Source organism: Macaca thibetana, chromosome 16 (assembly GCF_024542745.1).
Source record: "Macaca thibetana thibetana isolate TM-01 chromosome 16, ASM2454274v1, whole genome shotgun sequence".
In the NCBI taxonomy this organism is placed as follows: Eukaryota; Metazoa; Chordata; class Mammalia; order Primates; family Cercopithecidae; genus Macaca; species Macaca thibetana.
The window spans coordinates 718,375-735,067 of NC_065593.1; the positions used below are offsets into that span (position 1 = coordinate 718,375).

General features: G+C 53.3%; 1 protein-coding gene across 1 annotated transcript in view; it reads left to right on the plus strand.

The window, feature by feature from the left end:
* Positions 1-843: 843 nt before the first annotated feature.
* TMEM11 (transmembrane protein 11) overlaps positions 844-16,693 on the plus strand; it is a 175,669-nt gene continuing 159,819 nt past the window's right edge. The window contains exon 1 of the mRNA XM_050763953.1: positions 844-847. The gene's annotated coding sequence lies outside the window, so the exon portion shown is untranslated. The remainder of the gene's footprint in view (positions 848-16,693) is intronic.

Consider the following 16,693-nt stretch of genomic DNA (forward strand, 5'->3'; position numbering starts at 1 on the left):
AAATGAGGCCTTTTCTTCCACTGTGGACTGGGACGGCAAACCCCAGCAGCATTAACGCACCTGAGGCTGTCACCAGCAGAAGCCACAGATATGTCCACATCCCACTCTGGACTGGCAGACGCCTCCAAAGGTCTTTCACATTTGTCTCTGGGTCAAAGTTACAGATGGGCTTAAACCTGCCTTGCAATCGTATCATCAGCGCAGCCATAAAGGAAGGGAGCACACAGTTCACCCTATCGCAATCGTGCTATTTAACAATTTTAATAACTGGCTTCCTTTGGAATCCTGGGTGTTGTTGGATGCATTAAGACTCGGATTCTGCAGAGGGGACAGGAAAGGGCTGGACCCCTCAGGAGGATGGCAGCAGGCGGCGCTGGCCACTGACCCTCTGCTCGCTCCAGCCAGTCTTGGCCCTGTCACCATGGGCAGTGGGGCGTCCTCTCTCACGGCCTTGCACATCCACCTGTACAAACTCCAGCATCTCTACCACCCTTCTAGGAGGTCAGACCGAGAAGAGGATGTCTGAGCCCTGGGCCGGGAGGCGTGTCATGGTTGGGGGTACCTCTGTCCACCTCATGTCCTGTGGAGGCCTCACGCATTCACCCCCAGAACCTCGATTTCCAAGTCTGCCTTGAGAGTCCTCCCACCCTTGGCTGCAGGGGTCACTCCCTGCCCAGCCTCCTGGCCGAGTCTTGGAAGCCCTTGGCCACCCCAAAATCTCCTCCAAACCCACCATCTCCGGCCCCCTGATGCTGGCGTTCAGAAGCTGAGGAAGGCAAGAAGTGAAAACAAGACCTGGGGTGGGGCCAGCTCCTCCCTGCCAGGCTCCCCCGGCCTGAGTAGGGGGAGGCAAGATGGTAAAGAGGATAGGGGTTGTCCACCTGCAAGGGGCTCTCGAATGCCGGAGGTGGGGGGCGTGGAGAAGGCAGCCCCTCCTCATATCCCCAAATTTGGCAGCACAGCTGAATGCAGATTCCAACATCCCCTGCCTCTTAGGGAGACCCCCAAATCTTAGGTGTTTCAACTCATCCCTGGGACCAGCACGCTCCATTCTCCAGGCAGGCTTTCCACCCAGATCTCCATTCCCCCAATTAGAGCACTTGTTGTCAATTTACAAATGAGGGAAACTGAGGCACGGAGCCATTAAGTCCAAGGTCACGTAACTGTGAAGTGGCCAGCTACAAAGAAGATGGCCCGGAGTGCCTCACTGCATTCCCTGCTGGAGGAAAGCACGTTCGGGGCCCAAGTTCCCCAGCTCTCTGTGTCTAAAGGGCCCGGCAGCACAGCCAGAATGGGAGCATGGAGTCCTCGGGAGGAGAGAACAGCGAGAACAGAGAGATAGTGGTGGGAGCCAGGGAGCTGTGCTCAGTGGAACCAAGGCCTCTTGGAGGCCAAAGCTCAGCCTCTTTTCAGCCCTGGTGCAGAAGAAAGAACAACCGTCTTACAATCCTAGCAGGTCAGAGTGAGACGCACTGCAGAACAGGCCTGGCCCACATGTGCTCCTGGGCTTCTAATGCCAACCCTTGTCTAGGTCTGGTCGAGGCAGCCACCAGCAGCTCCCTGAAGCCTCCACAGGGGGAAACCAGGGGTGACTGGAAGTGCGGAGGCAGGGCTGAGTCCCCAAAGCACCCAGGAGAGAGGCTGCTATTTCCTTGCATGTGGCAGCCTTGGGGAACCAGTTAAAACTGGCTCCCACGAAACGAGGAAGGTAGTGAGCACTCCATCGCAGGAGGTGTACAAGTAGCCAGGACCCTGTGTCCCTGAGCAGCAGCCTTGGGTGTCTGGGTGGGGTGCTCTCGTCAGCTTGCCCTGAGTGGGCTGGAGGAGGGGGTTGGACAGCAGAGATCAGGCTCGTCTAGGCACGGCCACGAGGTCAGTCCCAGAGTTGGGCACCATTGTCCCGGGATCTCTCCTGGGCCTTCAGCCGAGCCAGGGCTTAGACAGAAAATGGGTGCAGTGAGGGAAGCAAGATGGGGAATTTGGGGCTTTGTGTCAGCACATAACTCCCACTGGGAGAGGCAGGCTCCCCCTCCCCCAGGCCCCCATTCCTAGGCAGGGCCCTTGCAGCCTCCCCAGTCATAGTCCCCGCCCCCAGCGTTGTCTAGGGAGGGCATTGGGAGCTTGAGAAAGGATTTTTATTGTTTTGCTTTTGAAACAATTTCAGTTTCCACCTGGCTGTGCCATGCACACCCTAGGGGTTCCTGCCTAGAGAAAAACTTGGGTCAACAAACTGTTTCCAAATGGAAAGACAAAGTTTCAAATGTCAGCCTGGACAGTGGCACAAGCTGCACGGAGCCTCTGAGTGCAGCCCCTTCCTGGCTCATGCCTCTGTGTCCATCCTAATCTCCTTGCATGTTGCAGTCTGAAGCTCAAGTCTGGGGACTCAGGGCTCAGACAGAGGTTGAGGGAGGAGCTATCTGTCTGCCTGGGCCATATGTGCTCCTGAGCACCTAATGCCAGCCTTTGTCTAGATCTGATTGAGGCAGCCACCAGCTCCCTGCAGACTGCACAGGGGGAAACCAGGGGTGGATGGAAGTGGGGAGGCAGGGCTGAGTACTCAAAGCACCCAGGAGAGGGGCTGTTGCTTCCTTGCACATGACACCCTTGGGGAGCCAGTTAACACCCTCCGCGCGAACCCTCCCGTGACCCTAACTCAGCCGCAGTCTCCAGGTCCCCCGTTACCTTAAGATCTTATCTCCAGTCCTTCTTCCTCTCATACCTCCTTGTTATTCCTGAACACACCAAGTCCTGACTACCCCAGGGCCTTTGCACTTGCTGCTCCCTCTGCCAAATACTCTGCTCCCAGATCTCTGCATGGCTCACTCTTCCACCACCCTCAAGTCTCTGTTCAAATGTCTCTTCTCAGGGAGATGACTTTTCTGGAAATCTTATTTAAAACTTGCCTTCCCCACCCTCTCATCCTTTCCCCAGCACCTCCCCTGTGGCTAGCACTTTCCATCCACCATCTCACCATGCGGCCCCAGCTTCCCGTGAGCCAGTTCTGATTAGGTCACCAGTTTTACCTGCAGGCCCCAGGCTGAGGCAGCAAGGCCTACATCTGTAGGGCTGGCCTCTGCACCACTGCCCTTATCTGGAGCACAGGCCCTGGGAACCAGGGGGCCAGCTGGAAAGGTCTCCCCTCGTCTCTGGTGAATCACGCCAGCTGCCCTCCTGCCCACACTGTCTTCCCTGTGGATGGTGCTACCAGCTGCCAGTGTAGTATGTAAGATTGTGGGTGCGTGGTTCCCCATCTCATTCCTCTGGGGCCAAATGTAGCTGTAAATATTATATTGAAGCCAAGAGATCTTCCCAGAGGTCTCCTCCCCAAGAGGCAAGCCAGTGGGTGCTTTAGAGATGCCCATACAGGGTGCCTGTCCTCAGGATATGCCTATATATTTGGGGGAGACCCTATACTGAACAGCAAGACAGCTAAGGGCTAAGCTCACCTGAGTACAAATCCGGCCTCAACCTCTCCTAAGCTATGAAGTCTTATTAAGCCATTTCATCACAATAAGACTCAGTTTTTCCATCTGTAAAATGAGAAAAGAAATGTCTCCCTCAAAATGTTGTAATGAGAATTTTAAATGAGATTGATTACATAAAGCCAGACAAGGACTACAGAAAGTACTCAATAAATGATTTATTAGTATTATTATCATAAGTAATCCTAGCCATCTGTACACCCATTCAATCATCAATTGATCCTACCATCCATTCTTTCACCCATACACACAGCCACTCATCTAGCAACACATTTGTCCATCTATCCACTCATCCATCCATTCACTCATCCATCTGCACATCCATCTATCTACTTATCCATTCATTCATCCAATCATCCATCCATCCACCCATCTATTTATTCATCCATTCATCCAAACATCTGTCCACCCATCCATCTATCCATCCACTCATTCATCTGTCCACTCATCTTTTCATCTATCCATCCATTCATCCATTGAACCACTCCTCCATCTGTTCACTCATCTATCCACCCATTCACTCATCCATCTATCTGTCCACTCATCCATCCATCCACTCATCCATTCATCCATCCACTTTTATCCATTCATCCATTTATACATCCACCTGTCCACTCATCCATTCATTCACTTATCCATCCACTCGCCCATCTATTTATCTATCTATCTATCCATCCACTCATTCATCTGTTCACTCACTTATCCGTCCACTCTTTTAGCCATTTCATCTCCCATCCATTCATCTAACTAACCGTTCATTCACACTCATCCATCCACCCACTGATCTATTCATCCATCCACCTATCTATCCATTCATCCACTCATCCATCCATTCACCCATCCATTCATTCATCCATTGTTCATCCACTCATCCATCCATCTGCACATCCATCCACTCATTCATTCATTCATCCAGCCTTCTAACAATTCATCCATCTATCCATTCATCTATTCATCCATCCACTCATATATCCATTCATCCATCAATCCATCCATCCATCCACTCATCCACTCGTTCATCTACCCATCTATCTATTCATCCATTAATCTAACCATCTGTTCACTCATCAATCTATCCATTCATTCATCCATCCACTGATTCATCTGTCCTCTCACCTTTCATCCATCCATTCACTCATACATACCTCCATTCATCCATCCATCCATCCACCCATCTATCCATTCATCCATTCATCCTTCCATCCACCCATCCATCCATTTATCCACTGTTCATCCACTCATCCATCCATCTGCACATCCATCCATTCATTCATTCATCCAGCCATCTAACAATTCATCCATCTATCCATTCATCTATTCATCCATCCACTCATCTATCCATTCATTCATCAATCCATCCATCCATCCACTCATCCACTCATTCATCTACCCATCTATCTATTCATCTATTAATCTAACCATCTGTTCACTCATCAATCTATCCATCCATTCATCTATCCACTGATTCATCTGTCCTCTCACCTTTCATCCATCCATTCACTCATACATCCATCCATTCATCCATCCATCCATCCATCCATCCATTCATCCATGCATCTTTTCATGCATTTGTCCACTCATCCATCCATCTTATTTATCTGTCCACTAATCTATCCATCCACTCATTCATCTGTTCACCCATTCATCCATCCACCCATCTATCCATTCATCCATCATCCATCCATCCATTCATTCACCTATTGATCCGTCCTCCATCACCCACTTATCCATTTATCCACTCATACATCCATCCGTCTCTTTATTCATCTCTCTACTCATGTACCTCTCCACTCATCCACCTGTCTGCTCATCCATCTGCCTATAAGCTTCCTTTCTTTGTTATTTACAGCCTGGGCTTTCTCACTCATCTCTCACTTCCAGAGACTTTTCTAGCATCTGATCCCAACCTTCTTAGTACGGCTCCCTTCTCTGCCCCCCATTGTGGACACAGTCAAGCCCAAACTTCAAACTAGCTGGGTATTCACCTTCTACACTGGACCCAGAAGAGGCCTCAAGGCTCATTTGGTAGAAGAGGAAAAAGGAGGGAGTAGGGCAGCCACCCCCGCCCCCCCAGCCCTTACTCTCCACTCCAGGCTAGCAACCTTGGAGCAGGCAGCCTGCCCTGCAGGTAATTAATCAATAAATCAATCATTGAAGTGATGTTTGTTAGGCACTCACTGGATGCCAGGCACTGTGTCCACTACTGGAGACAAGATGGTAAACAAAATAGAATCCCCACCCTCGTGCAGGTGGCGTTCTAGTTCAGGAGAGAGAGAACGAATAAGCTGAGTGAGGAATTGGAGTATAAGGTAGTATGGAGAAAAACAGGGGGAGGGGTTACACTGTTAGGTTGAACCAGTAGTTTCACTGAGAAAGACCTGAAGGAGGTAGGGAGGAGGATGGGGGGACACCACCAGGTAGAGGGAACAGCGTGTGCAAAGGCCCTGAGATGGGACTGGTGTGGGGAGCTCCAGGGAAAGCCAATGTGGCTGAGCAGAGGGAGCAGGGGCCAGAGGGGTGGGAGCTAGGGTGGGGTTCGGGGGGCCTCGAGGCCTTGGGGAGCCATTGCTTTTGTTTCTGGAGAGAGTGGATCCATGGGAAAGTTTGACGGAAGGGTGGCCTGAGCCAATTTGGGTGTCAAAAGGCAGAGGAGAGGCCTCTGGAGCCCCCCTGGCTCCACTGCAGGCCCTCAGGGTGGCTGGTGCTGCACTTGCCCTCTTGGATGGTTCCTGGAACGTGTCTGCCTCTCCCACCAACTGGAGGTGCCTAAGGGCAGAGAGTGTGTCTGCATCCCCAGCACTCAGCAGGGGCTTGGCTATGGAAGGCAACAGGAAACATTTGCTGAGATGAAGATGGGGGAGGAACAGATGATAACAACAAGAGAATCTGTGAGTAAAGGAATGAATGAGCTAGTGAGTGACTGAGGCCACAGGCCGGGGGCTCCCTCCTTTTCCTCTTCCCAGGCCTCTGGGAGCCCCACTCTCCACCTGTTAAATTGTATAATGCCCCTGGGAAGACAAAAATCTGTACCTGGGAAGACAAAAATCATGTGTTCAAAAGTTAGTTTGAAATTTAACAGTTTCAAAGTAAAATAGAAACACCAATGTCCTGTTCTGCTTTGCCTCAGCCCAGGGTCGCCATGTTGGGGGGGGGGCTGAGCTCTCCTCAAAGCACCTAGGGGAAAGGACCTGATCTCTATCCCACTGCTGTGGACACCTTCATTTCAGAATTCCTCAAGTTAAGCCCAGCCTCCATTAACGAGAAGCGCTGACCGAGTGGCCTGGCAGGGGCTGATTTATGCAGGGACGAGCTGGGGACTCCCTGCTGGGGTGAGATAAACACAAGGGCTTTGCTGAAGAGGAAGCAGTTGAACCAGGCCATGAAGGAGGAGACGGAAGGCTTTTCAGCTCTGAACAGAGACGAGGTGGTGGCAAAGCAAAGGCAAAGGCCTGAAGGCAGGAACCTGGCTGGATGAGCATGGGGCAGGGTCCTGGGGCAGCAGGCAGGTCACAGGAGTTCCCCAGGTGAGCTGGGACCTCATCGGGAGGGCTGTGGGGAACTGTGGCAGGGGGGTCACTGGGTCCTGACCCCGATGGAGCTGAGTGTGGGTCCTTCCTTTCCAGCGCAGCCCTCTCCCTGTACTCAGCACGATGCTCACAACCAGTCCCCTTTCTACCCAGCAAGGAGAAAGGGTCTTGAAGCTGAGGGGAAATTTCCCAGGGTCCCCTTCCTGGAGGACCTGTTGAGGCTCCAGCATCCTCCTGCCCAGCAAAGCCTGAAATTCTCGCACTGGTGGCTCATTGTGGGAGCAACTTGGTGGGTGGGAGCACCACAAGAGGCTTCAGGGGCGGAAGACAGCACAAGCGAGGAACCCACTCCTCAAAACCAGGAAAAAGAGCCCGTCCCACCGTGCCACAGTCCTGCGTCAGCACCACACACCTGTGGGCACATGCACACACACGCACACACATGCATGCACACACACACATATGCACACAGACACACACACATGCATGCACACACACACATATGCACACAGACACACACACACATGCATGCACACACACACATGCACACACACGCACACACATGCATGCACACACACACATATGCACACAGACACACACACATGCAGGCGCACACTTCAGTTTCAAAAATGCCTGTGGCTCTCCCTGCACGCTGCAGGCTCATTACAAAATAATTGAGCGCTTGTAATACTGTTTCTCCTTGAGGATCCCAATTAAGACATCACTTCATGTTCTTCCTCCCCTGAAGGCGGTCTCTAATTCCCCTCCCCTCGCGCGCAGGGCAGGCAGCGCTAAAAATACTGTTCCAGGCACACTCTCTTTCTGCCACGCCTTCCCCATGCCTTCCCCCTCCCCACACTGACCCCACCCAGAGGTCAGGCGCCCCTAGGGGAGGAGGACCTTATCCCTCCTTCAGTGACCTGAAACAAGTGACTTCATCTAGGAAGTGGGGAGAAGAATGGCATCTGTCCCATCAGGTCCTCAGGAAGGAACAAATACACGTGTGGAGCACTTAGTGCGGGTCAGGCTGAGTCCGGGCCCTTCACCGCCTGGAATGTGTTCCGGGTGATAGAGCTCGCTTTAGGGTGTGGCTCAGCCCAGATGGTGCGTCCCCCGCTGAGCTTTCCGCCAGTCTCGAATGCCAGGGCTAAGAGCTTCTAATTCTAATTCTAATTCTAATGAGGAGAGTCTGATTCTGAGGTGGACGAGATTCTGACTCCTGGCTGCTCAGATCTCAACAGATGCAAGTCCCTCGTTTGCTACCTCCACCTGGTCGGAGCCCCCATGGTTGCTCACCAGGACTCAGGCAGTGGCTGCCCCCTGCAGGCCTCCCTGCTGCCCCTGTGAGCCGCATGCACAGCCAAGGAAGTTCTGGGAGACGAGTCAGACCTGAGCCCTCAAGGTTTGGCATAGCAGTGAGAATCTATGACCTCCCTCTGCCACCTCCCACCTCACTCCCTCCCCTCCAACCTCCAGGGCTTGCTAGCTTCCGTCCCCACCTCGGGACTCTTGCACCTGCTGTCCCACCGCCTGTGACCTTCAGTCCTTGCCCTCCACTTGGCAGGCTCCTTTTCACCACCCAGGTTCAGCTCAAAGGTCTCCTGTAAGAGGCTTCCCCAAACCCTCAGACTACAGCAGCCACCCCATGCCAGGCTTGTGACGCCTGCTTCGTCTCCTGCACAGCCCTTTCCTTCCAGAAATCGTCCCACTGATTGCTTTCTGTGTTCACTGTCGCCTCCTCTACTGGAGTGTCTCTCGCTGCTGTGTTCCAGGCTCTGGCATACAGTGAGCACTCACTAAATATCTGTTAGTGAATGAATGAATTCTGCAACCAGGAGAGCCTAAGGTCTTGGCTCTCCCACTCGAGGTCAGATACTTCGTTAGCTCTGCAAACAAAAGTTTGTTGATTGACTGACGATGGGGCACAGCTCCTCTGTCAAAAGCAGTTCACGTACACCAGGGGAGTCAGAAATCAGCAATGCAACCCCTTCTCCGCAAAGACGACAGAGGCACCTGACTCGCTGGCCCCACAGCTCACACACCTCTCCACTAGCCATCACCACCTCCCTCCAATATGGGCGAAGCCCTTTCAGTGGGTCCAGCCACTTACACCTGCAGGGGCTCCCTTTCCTTTGTCCTCCCCAGCTCTGCAAGGGTCAGCTGTAGCCCGCCCGGGCTGACTGGAACTTGACACGTTGACCTTGGAGGGGGTCTCTGAGGCCTGCAGGGGTAGGTGAAGAGGCAGAAGCTCTGCTGAGAAGGGCAGGTCCTGAATGGAGCCAGAGTCGGGGCTGGGAAGGAGGGGCAGGGCTAATGGGTTGCTAATGGCCCTGCAGCTGGGCTCTGGTGACCTCTGGCTCCCTAGGGGCCTGGAACAGTGCTAATGGGGCTGCCCCTCCCACAGCAGGCCCTTCCCTTCTGTTCCAGGTCCGCTAGGCTGTTAAGGGGTAAGTGGCAGGAGAGAGGGAAGAGTGATCAGCCGCCTCCATTATCCCCACCACCTTGGCCCTCCAGGCAGCTCAGGGAGCCCAGAAACCAGCCTAGAATGTGGGGGAGGACATCGGCACTCCATTCCCTCATTACAGGCGGGGAGCTGAGGCTGGTGCATTAATCTGGTCCCATTCACCTTTTCCCCTCTTGTTCCCACGTTCATGGTTTACTTCTCCTCTCTGGACTCAAGCCCCTAGGCACAGGCCCCAGCTGGCAGGGAAGTCCAGGAAGGGCACAGTAGGCACAGTGCCCAGGGCCCACACAACTTCCAGGATCCTTGGTGGGAGCAGTGAGAGCAGAGACAAGATAGTTTCAGGGCCCTGAAATCCAGCTAAGTCTGAAGTTTGGGTTTGTATCTGTGAGCAATGGGAAGTGAAGAGAGGGTTTATGATGGGATGGTTGGGATCAGATGCTAGAAAAATCTCCAGAGAAAAGAGATGACTGCAGAGGCTGATGTAGTAAATAATGGAGAATGGAAACAGAGGGAATATGAGTAGATGGATGAGTGGGCAGATGGGTGAGTATATGTACACGGAAATAGACAACTGAATGGGGTTAGCAGGAGTGCTAAGAAGGATGTACAGCGGGATGGATGGATGAGCGGATGGTGGGTTTATAGATAGATGGATGAATTGATGGATGAATGGATGGGTGGGGGATTGGTGAGAGGGTGCATGGATGAGTGGATGGGTAGATGAATGGTGGGTGGATGAATGAATAGATAGACAGATGAATGAATAAGTGGATGGGTGGGTGGGTAAGATGGATGGATGTATGAGTAAGTGGACAGATAGATGAATGGGTGAATGGATGGGTGGGTGGGTAGATGGATAAACTGATGGATGAATAAATGAGTGGGCGAATGGATGGGTGGGTGAATTGGTGAAAGGGTGGGTGGATGAATGAATGGGTGGATGCGTGGGTGGGTAAATGGATGAATGAATGGATGGACGGACGGACGGACGGACGGACGGATGGACGGATGGATGGATGGATGGATAAGTGGGTGGTTAGGTAAGTGAATAAATGGAAGGTGGCTGAATAGATGGATGGATGGATGGATAGATGAATGGATGGATGGGTGGTTGGTTAGGTGAGTGAATGGAGTCATAGGGATAGATAGATGGACAGGGGATGAATGGGTGACTGGATGACTAACAAATTATATTTTTCTCTATTCCAGTGAAGTCATAGAATATATTTTTTCATGTTTTTGTTTGTTTGCTTGTTTGTTTGTTTTGAGACGGAGTCTCGCTGTGTCGCCCAGGCTGGAGTGCAGTGGTGCGATCTTGGCTCACTGCAAGCTCCGCCTCCCGGGTTCACGTCATTCTCCTGCCTCAGCCTCCTGAGTAGACGGGACTACAGGCGCCTGCCACCACGCCGGGCTAATTTTTTGTATTTAGTGGGTTTTTTTGTTTGTTTTTAAATGGAGAAATGGACTCATTTAGGCCAAAGTGCCCTGCATGCTTGAAAGTCGTAATGTGGCCCTGGGGAAGGCTTAGCCGCCCTCATCTAATGACCGGCTAATGCCCTTGTTCTCCTCCCTTCCTCCAGCCTTCCTCGGCCTCCAGGAGGTCTCAATTTCCCCACCTCCAGGCTTTTGCCCAAGCTGTTTCTTCTGCCTTGGATACTCTTGCCAAAACTCTTCTCCCCCAGGAAGCCCTCTGGAGCTGGCTTAGAGTCTGGTCTGGACCCCCGCAGATGCTTGGTCTTCTGTTTGAAACAGCCTCTACCCAGACTGTGAGCTCCGGCGGTGGGAGACAGGGTGGGGGGTGGTGAGCGGGGAGGGAGTGGCGGTGGGGAGCCATCATCTCTCCACACAGGCAGGAGCCCTGGGAAAAGGAAAGGACGGCCTCAGTTACCGCCGTTTCCCAGATCCCGTCCATGTGTGAGGTCCCTCATTATCGCCTCTCACCATCCCACTTTCCAGATGAGGACCAGCCACAGGTCAGTAAATGGCTAGACCTTTATTCAGCAAGAGCGGCCTGAGGCTCTGGAGGGGTAGGAGGGGCCCAGGGGAAAGGCTCCTAGAGACGGAGCCCACGACCCAGCAGCTGCAACAGGAATAAAAAGGGTGTTACCATAAGCGGGGTGCAGCAGCCACTGCAGCTCGCCCCTTCCCTTCTCTGGGACTTTGGGGCACATCCTTAACTTTTCTGAGCCTCAATTTTTTCATCTGAAAAATAAGGTCAGTTATCACTCAACCAGGAGTCAAGAGGGATAATAGTGAAGGACATGCAGGTGCTCGTGGGAACATCCATGACTGTGGTTGTCATGCCTCCCAAGCTGGCTTCTTGGCTCCCCTCAAATCCTGCCAGCAAGGTCAGTCTCGCTACCCGCCTCACAGTGGCCTCAGGTAGGCCCAGGGCCTGGAGGTGGGACCTGTCTGTGGTGGGCGCGAACAGAGCACCAGCATTGGTGGTGGGGGTTCAGGGTGGTGGGAATTGACAGCTGGGCCAGCTCGGGCAGGGAAAGAACAGGGAAACCGGGCCAGATGCGGCGGCATTAACCCACGGGCAACAGGACACAGCCATAACTTCACCAAATGCCCTCGAGGGGCCCTGGGCTCGGCTTGCGGGTGGGGATCCACTGTGAGAAGAGGAACCACAGGCTCGCTGGAGGTGTTGGAGGCGGGGCAGGAAAGATGGGAGCCAACTTCCATTCATTCATTCATTCCTTTGCTGAACACTTGCTCTGGGCCAGTCCCTGATCTGGGCATTGGAGACATAACAGGGGACAAAAGAGACAAAAGCCCCTGTTCTTGTGCGGCTGATCTTTTAGTGCAGGAGACAGACAACAAAAATGGAGATGCGTAAACTTGAGAGGAGGCAGCTTCAGGCAGAGGTCGGGGTATGAAGGTCAGGGTAGCAGGGTGGAGAATGAGGCGTGAGTGCTGCTTAGTTGGGGAGGTCAGTGAGGGCCTCTCCAAAGAGGGATGTTTGACAGGAGACGTGAAAACTGGTGCAGAGATGGAAAAAGAGTGTTCCATTCTGAGTGGGAGAGAGGTCAGCAGGCGCAAGGCTTGGAGGCAGGACAGAGCATGGCCGCTCACACAGAGAGCCGAGAAACAGAGCGCTGGCCCCGAGTTGGGGAGAGGCTAAGCCGGATCATGGGGCCCTGAGGGCCACAACGCAAGGTTTCAACTTTATTTTTTTGTTCTATGGGGAGCAGCTGGAAGGTTTTAAGCAGGGCCAAGATGGTCTCTCTGGTGGGTTTATTTTTGTTGTTGTTTTGTTTGTCTGTTTGTTTTTGAGATGGAGACTTACTCTGTCACCAGGTTGGAGTGCAGTGGCGCAATCTTGGCTCACTACAGCCTCCGCCTCCGGGGTTCAAGCAATTCTTCTGCCTCAGCCTCCCAAGTAGCTGGGATTACAGGCGCATGCCACCGCACCCAGCTAATTTTTGTATTTTTAGTAGATACAGGGTTTCACCATACTGGCTAGGCTGATCTCGAACTCCTGACCTTGTGATCTGCCCACCTCAGCCTCCCAAAGTGCTAGGATTACAGGCATGAGCCACCGCGCCGGGTAGGTTTATTATTTTTTTAATTAAAAAAAAATTTTTAATTAAGATACTCTTTATACAATGGAAAATTAACCATTTCAAAGTGAACAGGCCAGGTTCAGTGGCTCACGCCTATAACCTCAGTACTTTAGGAGGCCGAGGCAGGAGGATTGCTTGAAATCATGAGTTTGAGACCAGCCTAAGCAACATAACAGTATTCTGTCTCTATTTTTTAAATGTATTTTTAAAAAATGAATCATTTAGTGGAATTTGTTATACTCAGAATGTTGTGCAACCACCACCTCTGTCTAGTTCCAACACATTCTCATCATCCCAAGAGAAAACTCCGTCCCCATTTCCCCTCCCTTCAGCCCCTGGCAACCACCAATCTGCTTTCAGTCTCTGTGGATTTCTCTGCAAACACGCTGGCACTTTTGCCCTTTGTCTTCTCCACTAGAATGTTGCTCCCCCGGACAGGGATGCTCTGGGACCTGCTCACCCCCAGTGCTCAGCACAGTGCCTGGCACACGGTAGGCACTCAGCGACCTGGTGGAACGAATGAATTTGAGAATAGTTGTCCGCTGACGTTTCCTGTGAATGAAATCCTGCATGTGTGCTCTTGTGCCTGGCTGCTTTCACTCAACATGAGGCTCATCCACGTTGTAGCACAGACCAGCATGTCCTTCCCTGTGACTGCATGATGCTCTGCTGTGTGGACAGACCGTGTTTTGCTTTGCGTCCATCAGGTGATGGACGTTAGGATGTCTCCACCTTTGGCGACGGTGTGCAGCCCTGTGTAAACATGGCTGTGGTATTGTTTGTTTAGACACCCGTCTTCATTGCTCTTGGATGTACACACCTGAGAATGCGATCGCTGGGCCGCGTGGTGACACAAATGTGCCAGCGTGTCCGTGGAAAATGGGATGGAGGGAAATCAAATTGGATGCAGGGTTGGGGTGACCACCCAAGCCGGGCATGCTCTTCCCACACCAGCTCTAGGACGTGATCCTCTCACAGTGGGGAGACTCGGGGCTGGAGTCTGATGCCAGGAATGGCTTGCTGGAAAGCCCCAGAGTTTGGAGCATGGTGGGTGCTCGGTCACCCCGGGAGCCAGAGAAACCCCGCTTTGAGAAGCCTGCAGGCCCCAGAAACAGATGGCTCTGTGGGCTCCTGCTGCCCTCAGGTTTGTCTCACCCCGTGCAGAGGACAAATGGGGAGACGGACGCTGGGCAGTGGAGCTGGTGGACTTGTCCTCGGTGAGGATGAGCCAGGCCCAGCAAGTCAGCAGCCCGAACATCACAACACAGTCACAATAAATCAACTCTTGCTCATCCCACTGCCTCTCCCCTCCCCGCCAGGGCCGTGCCGTGAGCCTCAGGCGAATTTCCTCCCCCCTGAGGCTCTGGGGTTCGAGGTAGCTCGCCCTGCTGGACATCCAGGAGGGCTGCCACCATTTCCCAGAGACTGCTCTGTGGGCACAAAGATCTGGGGCCCGTCCTCTGATACCTGAGGTCCTCCATGTCCCCTTCTGTGAAATGGGAGCAAGAATCGACCCCCGACCACCTGCCGAGGGGCTGCAATGGGGGAAATGAAAGCCCAGTTCCCCGAAACCGTGGGAGCCTGTCGCATCATTGCACCTCGCTGAGCCTCAGTGTACCCAAATACTCAGCAGGATTGGACCCATGGCTTCTCTGTCCCTCTGGCCTGTCACCCTGAGCCAGGACAAGCGCCCTCCACCCAGGCAGGGAGAAGGCCTGGATGGCAGGCGAGGCGAGGCCCAGCCCAAGCCCAAAATAGCGCGGAATGGCAGGATGATGGAGGCAGTGCCGGGCAGCGACTGGGTGGGTAATTGATTGCCCTATGCCGGCCATGAATTAAACATTGGCCTCTGCTCCATCCGGGTTCATTATTTGCTGGGGGGACAGGCCTCGTTTATTAGGTTCGCCTCTGCTTGTCTCCTCCTCCCCTGGATGAAGAAGACCCTGCCCTTGGCTCTCCCTCTTCCCTCTCCTGACTTGGCTCCCCAGTGCCCAGAGGACAAACGGAGGCTCTGGGCAAGATGGCCTGTCCGTGTCCCCTCCCACCGAGCCGGCAACCCTCTGCTCCCTAAACCCGCCCTGACTTTCATATCTCCCTGCCTTGGCCTGTGGTGTTCCATCACCCGGAACCCTCTCTCTCTTCCTCCCCTGGGGAAATCCTTCACTCACCCCATGGCCCAGTGAAGAAGCTCTTTCAGGAAGCTTTGCCTGTCCTCAACACCAACCTGGGGGGCAAGGGGCCCCGCCCACCCTGGGCGTGGTTAGTGCTGTCCCACCCCCTGCAACAACTGACCTCTGGCCTGAGGGCCCGGCTGTCTACCCTCAAAAACCACACTGCTCACTCTTAAAAGTGTAAACCAAATTCAATCTACCTGGAGGTGCCATTTTTCACCCATCAGGTTGTCAAAGACCCCAGAGTGGCATGGGGAGTGTCCCCAGACCTACTGGTGACTTTGGCTCACAGATAGCCATGTCCCTGAGCAAGGGTGCTGACTGCAGCCTCTCTGCACAACCGGGACACCACCATGGGGTGGGGTGCATAATGTGTGGGGATATCCACGCTGTCGAAGAGGAGAGATCCAGGAAAAAGGAAGCGGCAGCTCCACTGTCCCCACAGGAGACACTTCCCCAATGCATCAGGTTTGCAAAACCCTGGGTGCAGAGCAGTGTCCACACAGGCTACCTTTTCTGTTCAAAATAAGAACCACAAAAAAGGGCCCAGTCACAGAGGCTCATGCCTGTAATCCCAGCACTACAGGAGGCCAAGGCGGGAGGATCGATTGAGCCCAGGAGTTTGAGACCAGCATGAGTAATACAGGAAGACCCCATCTATACAAAAAAAAAAAAAAAATTCATTAGCTGGGCGTGGGGGCTCATGCTTGTAGTCCTTGCAATTCAGAAGATTGAGTCAGGAGGATCCCTTGAGCCCTGGAGTTTGAGGCTGCAGTGAGCTGTGACGGCACCACTGCACTCCAGTCTGGGTGACAAAGTGAGACTCTATCTCAAAAAAACCAAAACCAAAAACCAACAAAACAAAAAAGAGCCACAAAAAAGATGTCCTAGCAATGCTATGTGTACGGGAGTCTCCAGCAGGACACACAAACAATCCAGCACTGACCTCTGGAGAGAACTGAGAGGCTGCGGACGTGGCAGGGAGGAGACGTCCACTCCATGCCTGGATGCCTGTGAACATGGGGCATCCACGAAAATGAAAATGAAAACTGCCGGCCCGCTGGCCAGTGGCTTGCAGTGAATCACAAACACCATGGACGTGATTGTTGCTGGTGGAGGTCGCAGCCTCTGGATGCCTGGGTGGCGCTGTTCTCGTAGCTGAGCAGAAATGCCCGCAGCATCTGCATCTGGCACGTGCCTGGGGGCCTGCAGCCTCAACTGCCGTTTACCCGGAGACACTGATGGTGAGGAAGGCAGAGACAACGATGGTGCAGAAAGGCATCGGGGAGGCCTGTGAGCCAGAGAGCAGCCATCGGGGAGATGGAGGAGAGCCCTGAAGCGTGTATCACCACATGACAGATGTCACCTGAAACCACCTGGATGCTGGCCAAGGCTTTGGCCTCTTCTTGCTGCCTCTGTATTTCTGAACATGCATTGCTAATGAGGTGAAGGGACTCACCCTCAGGCCTGCCACCCCACC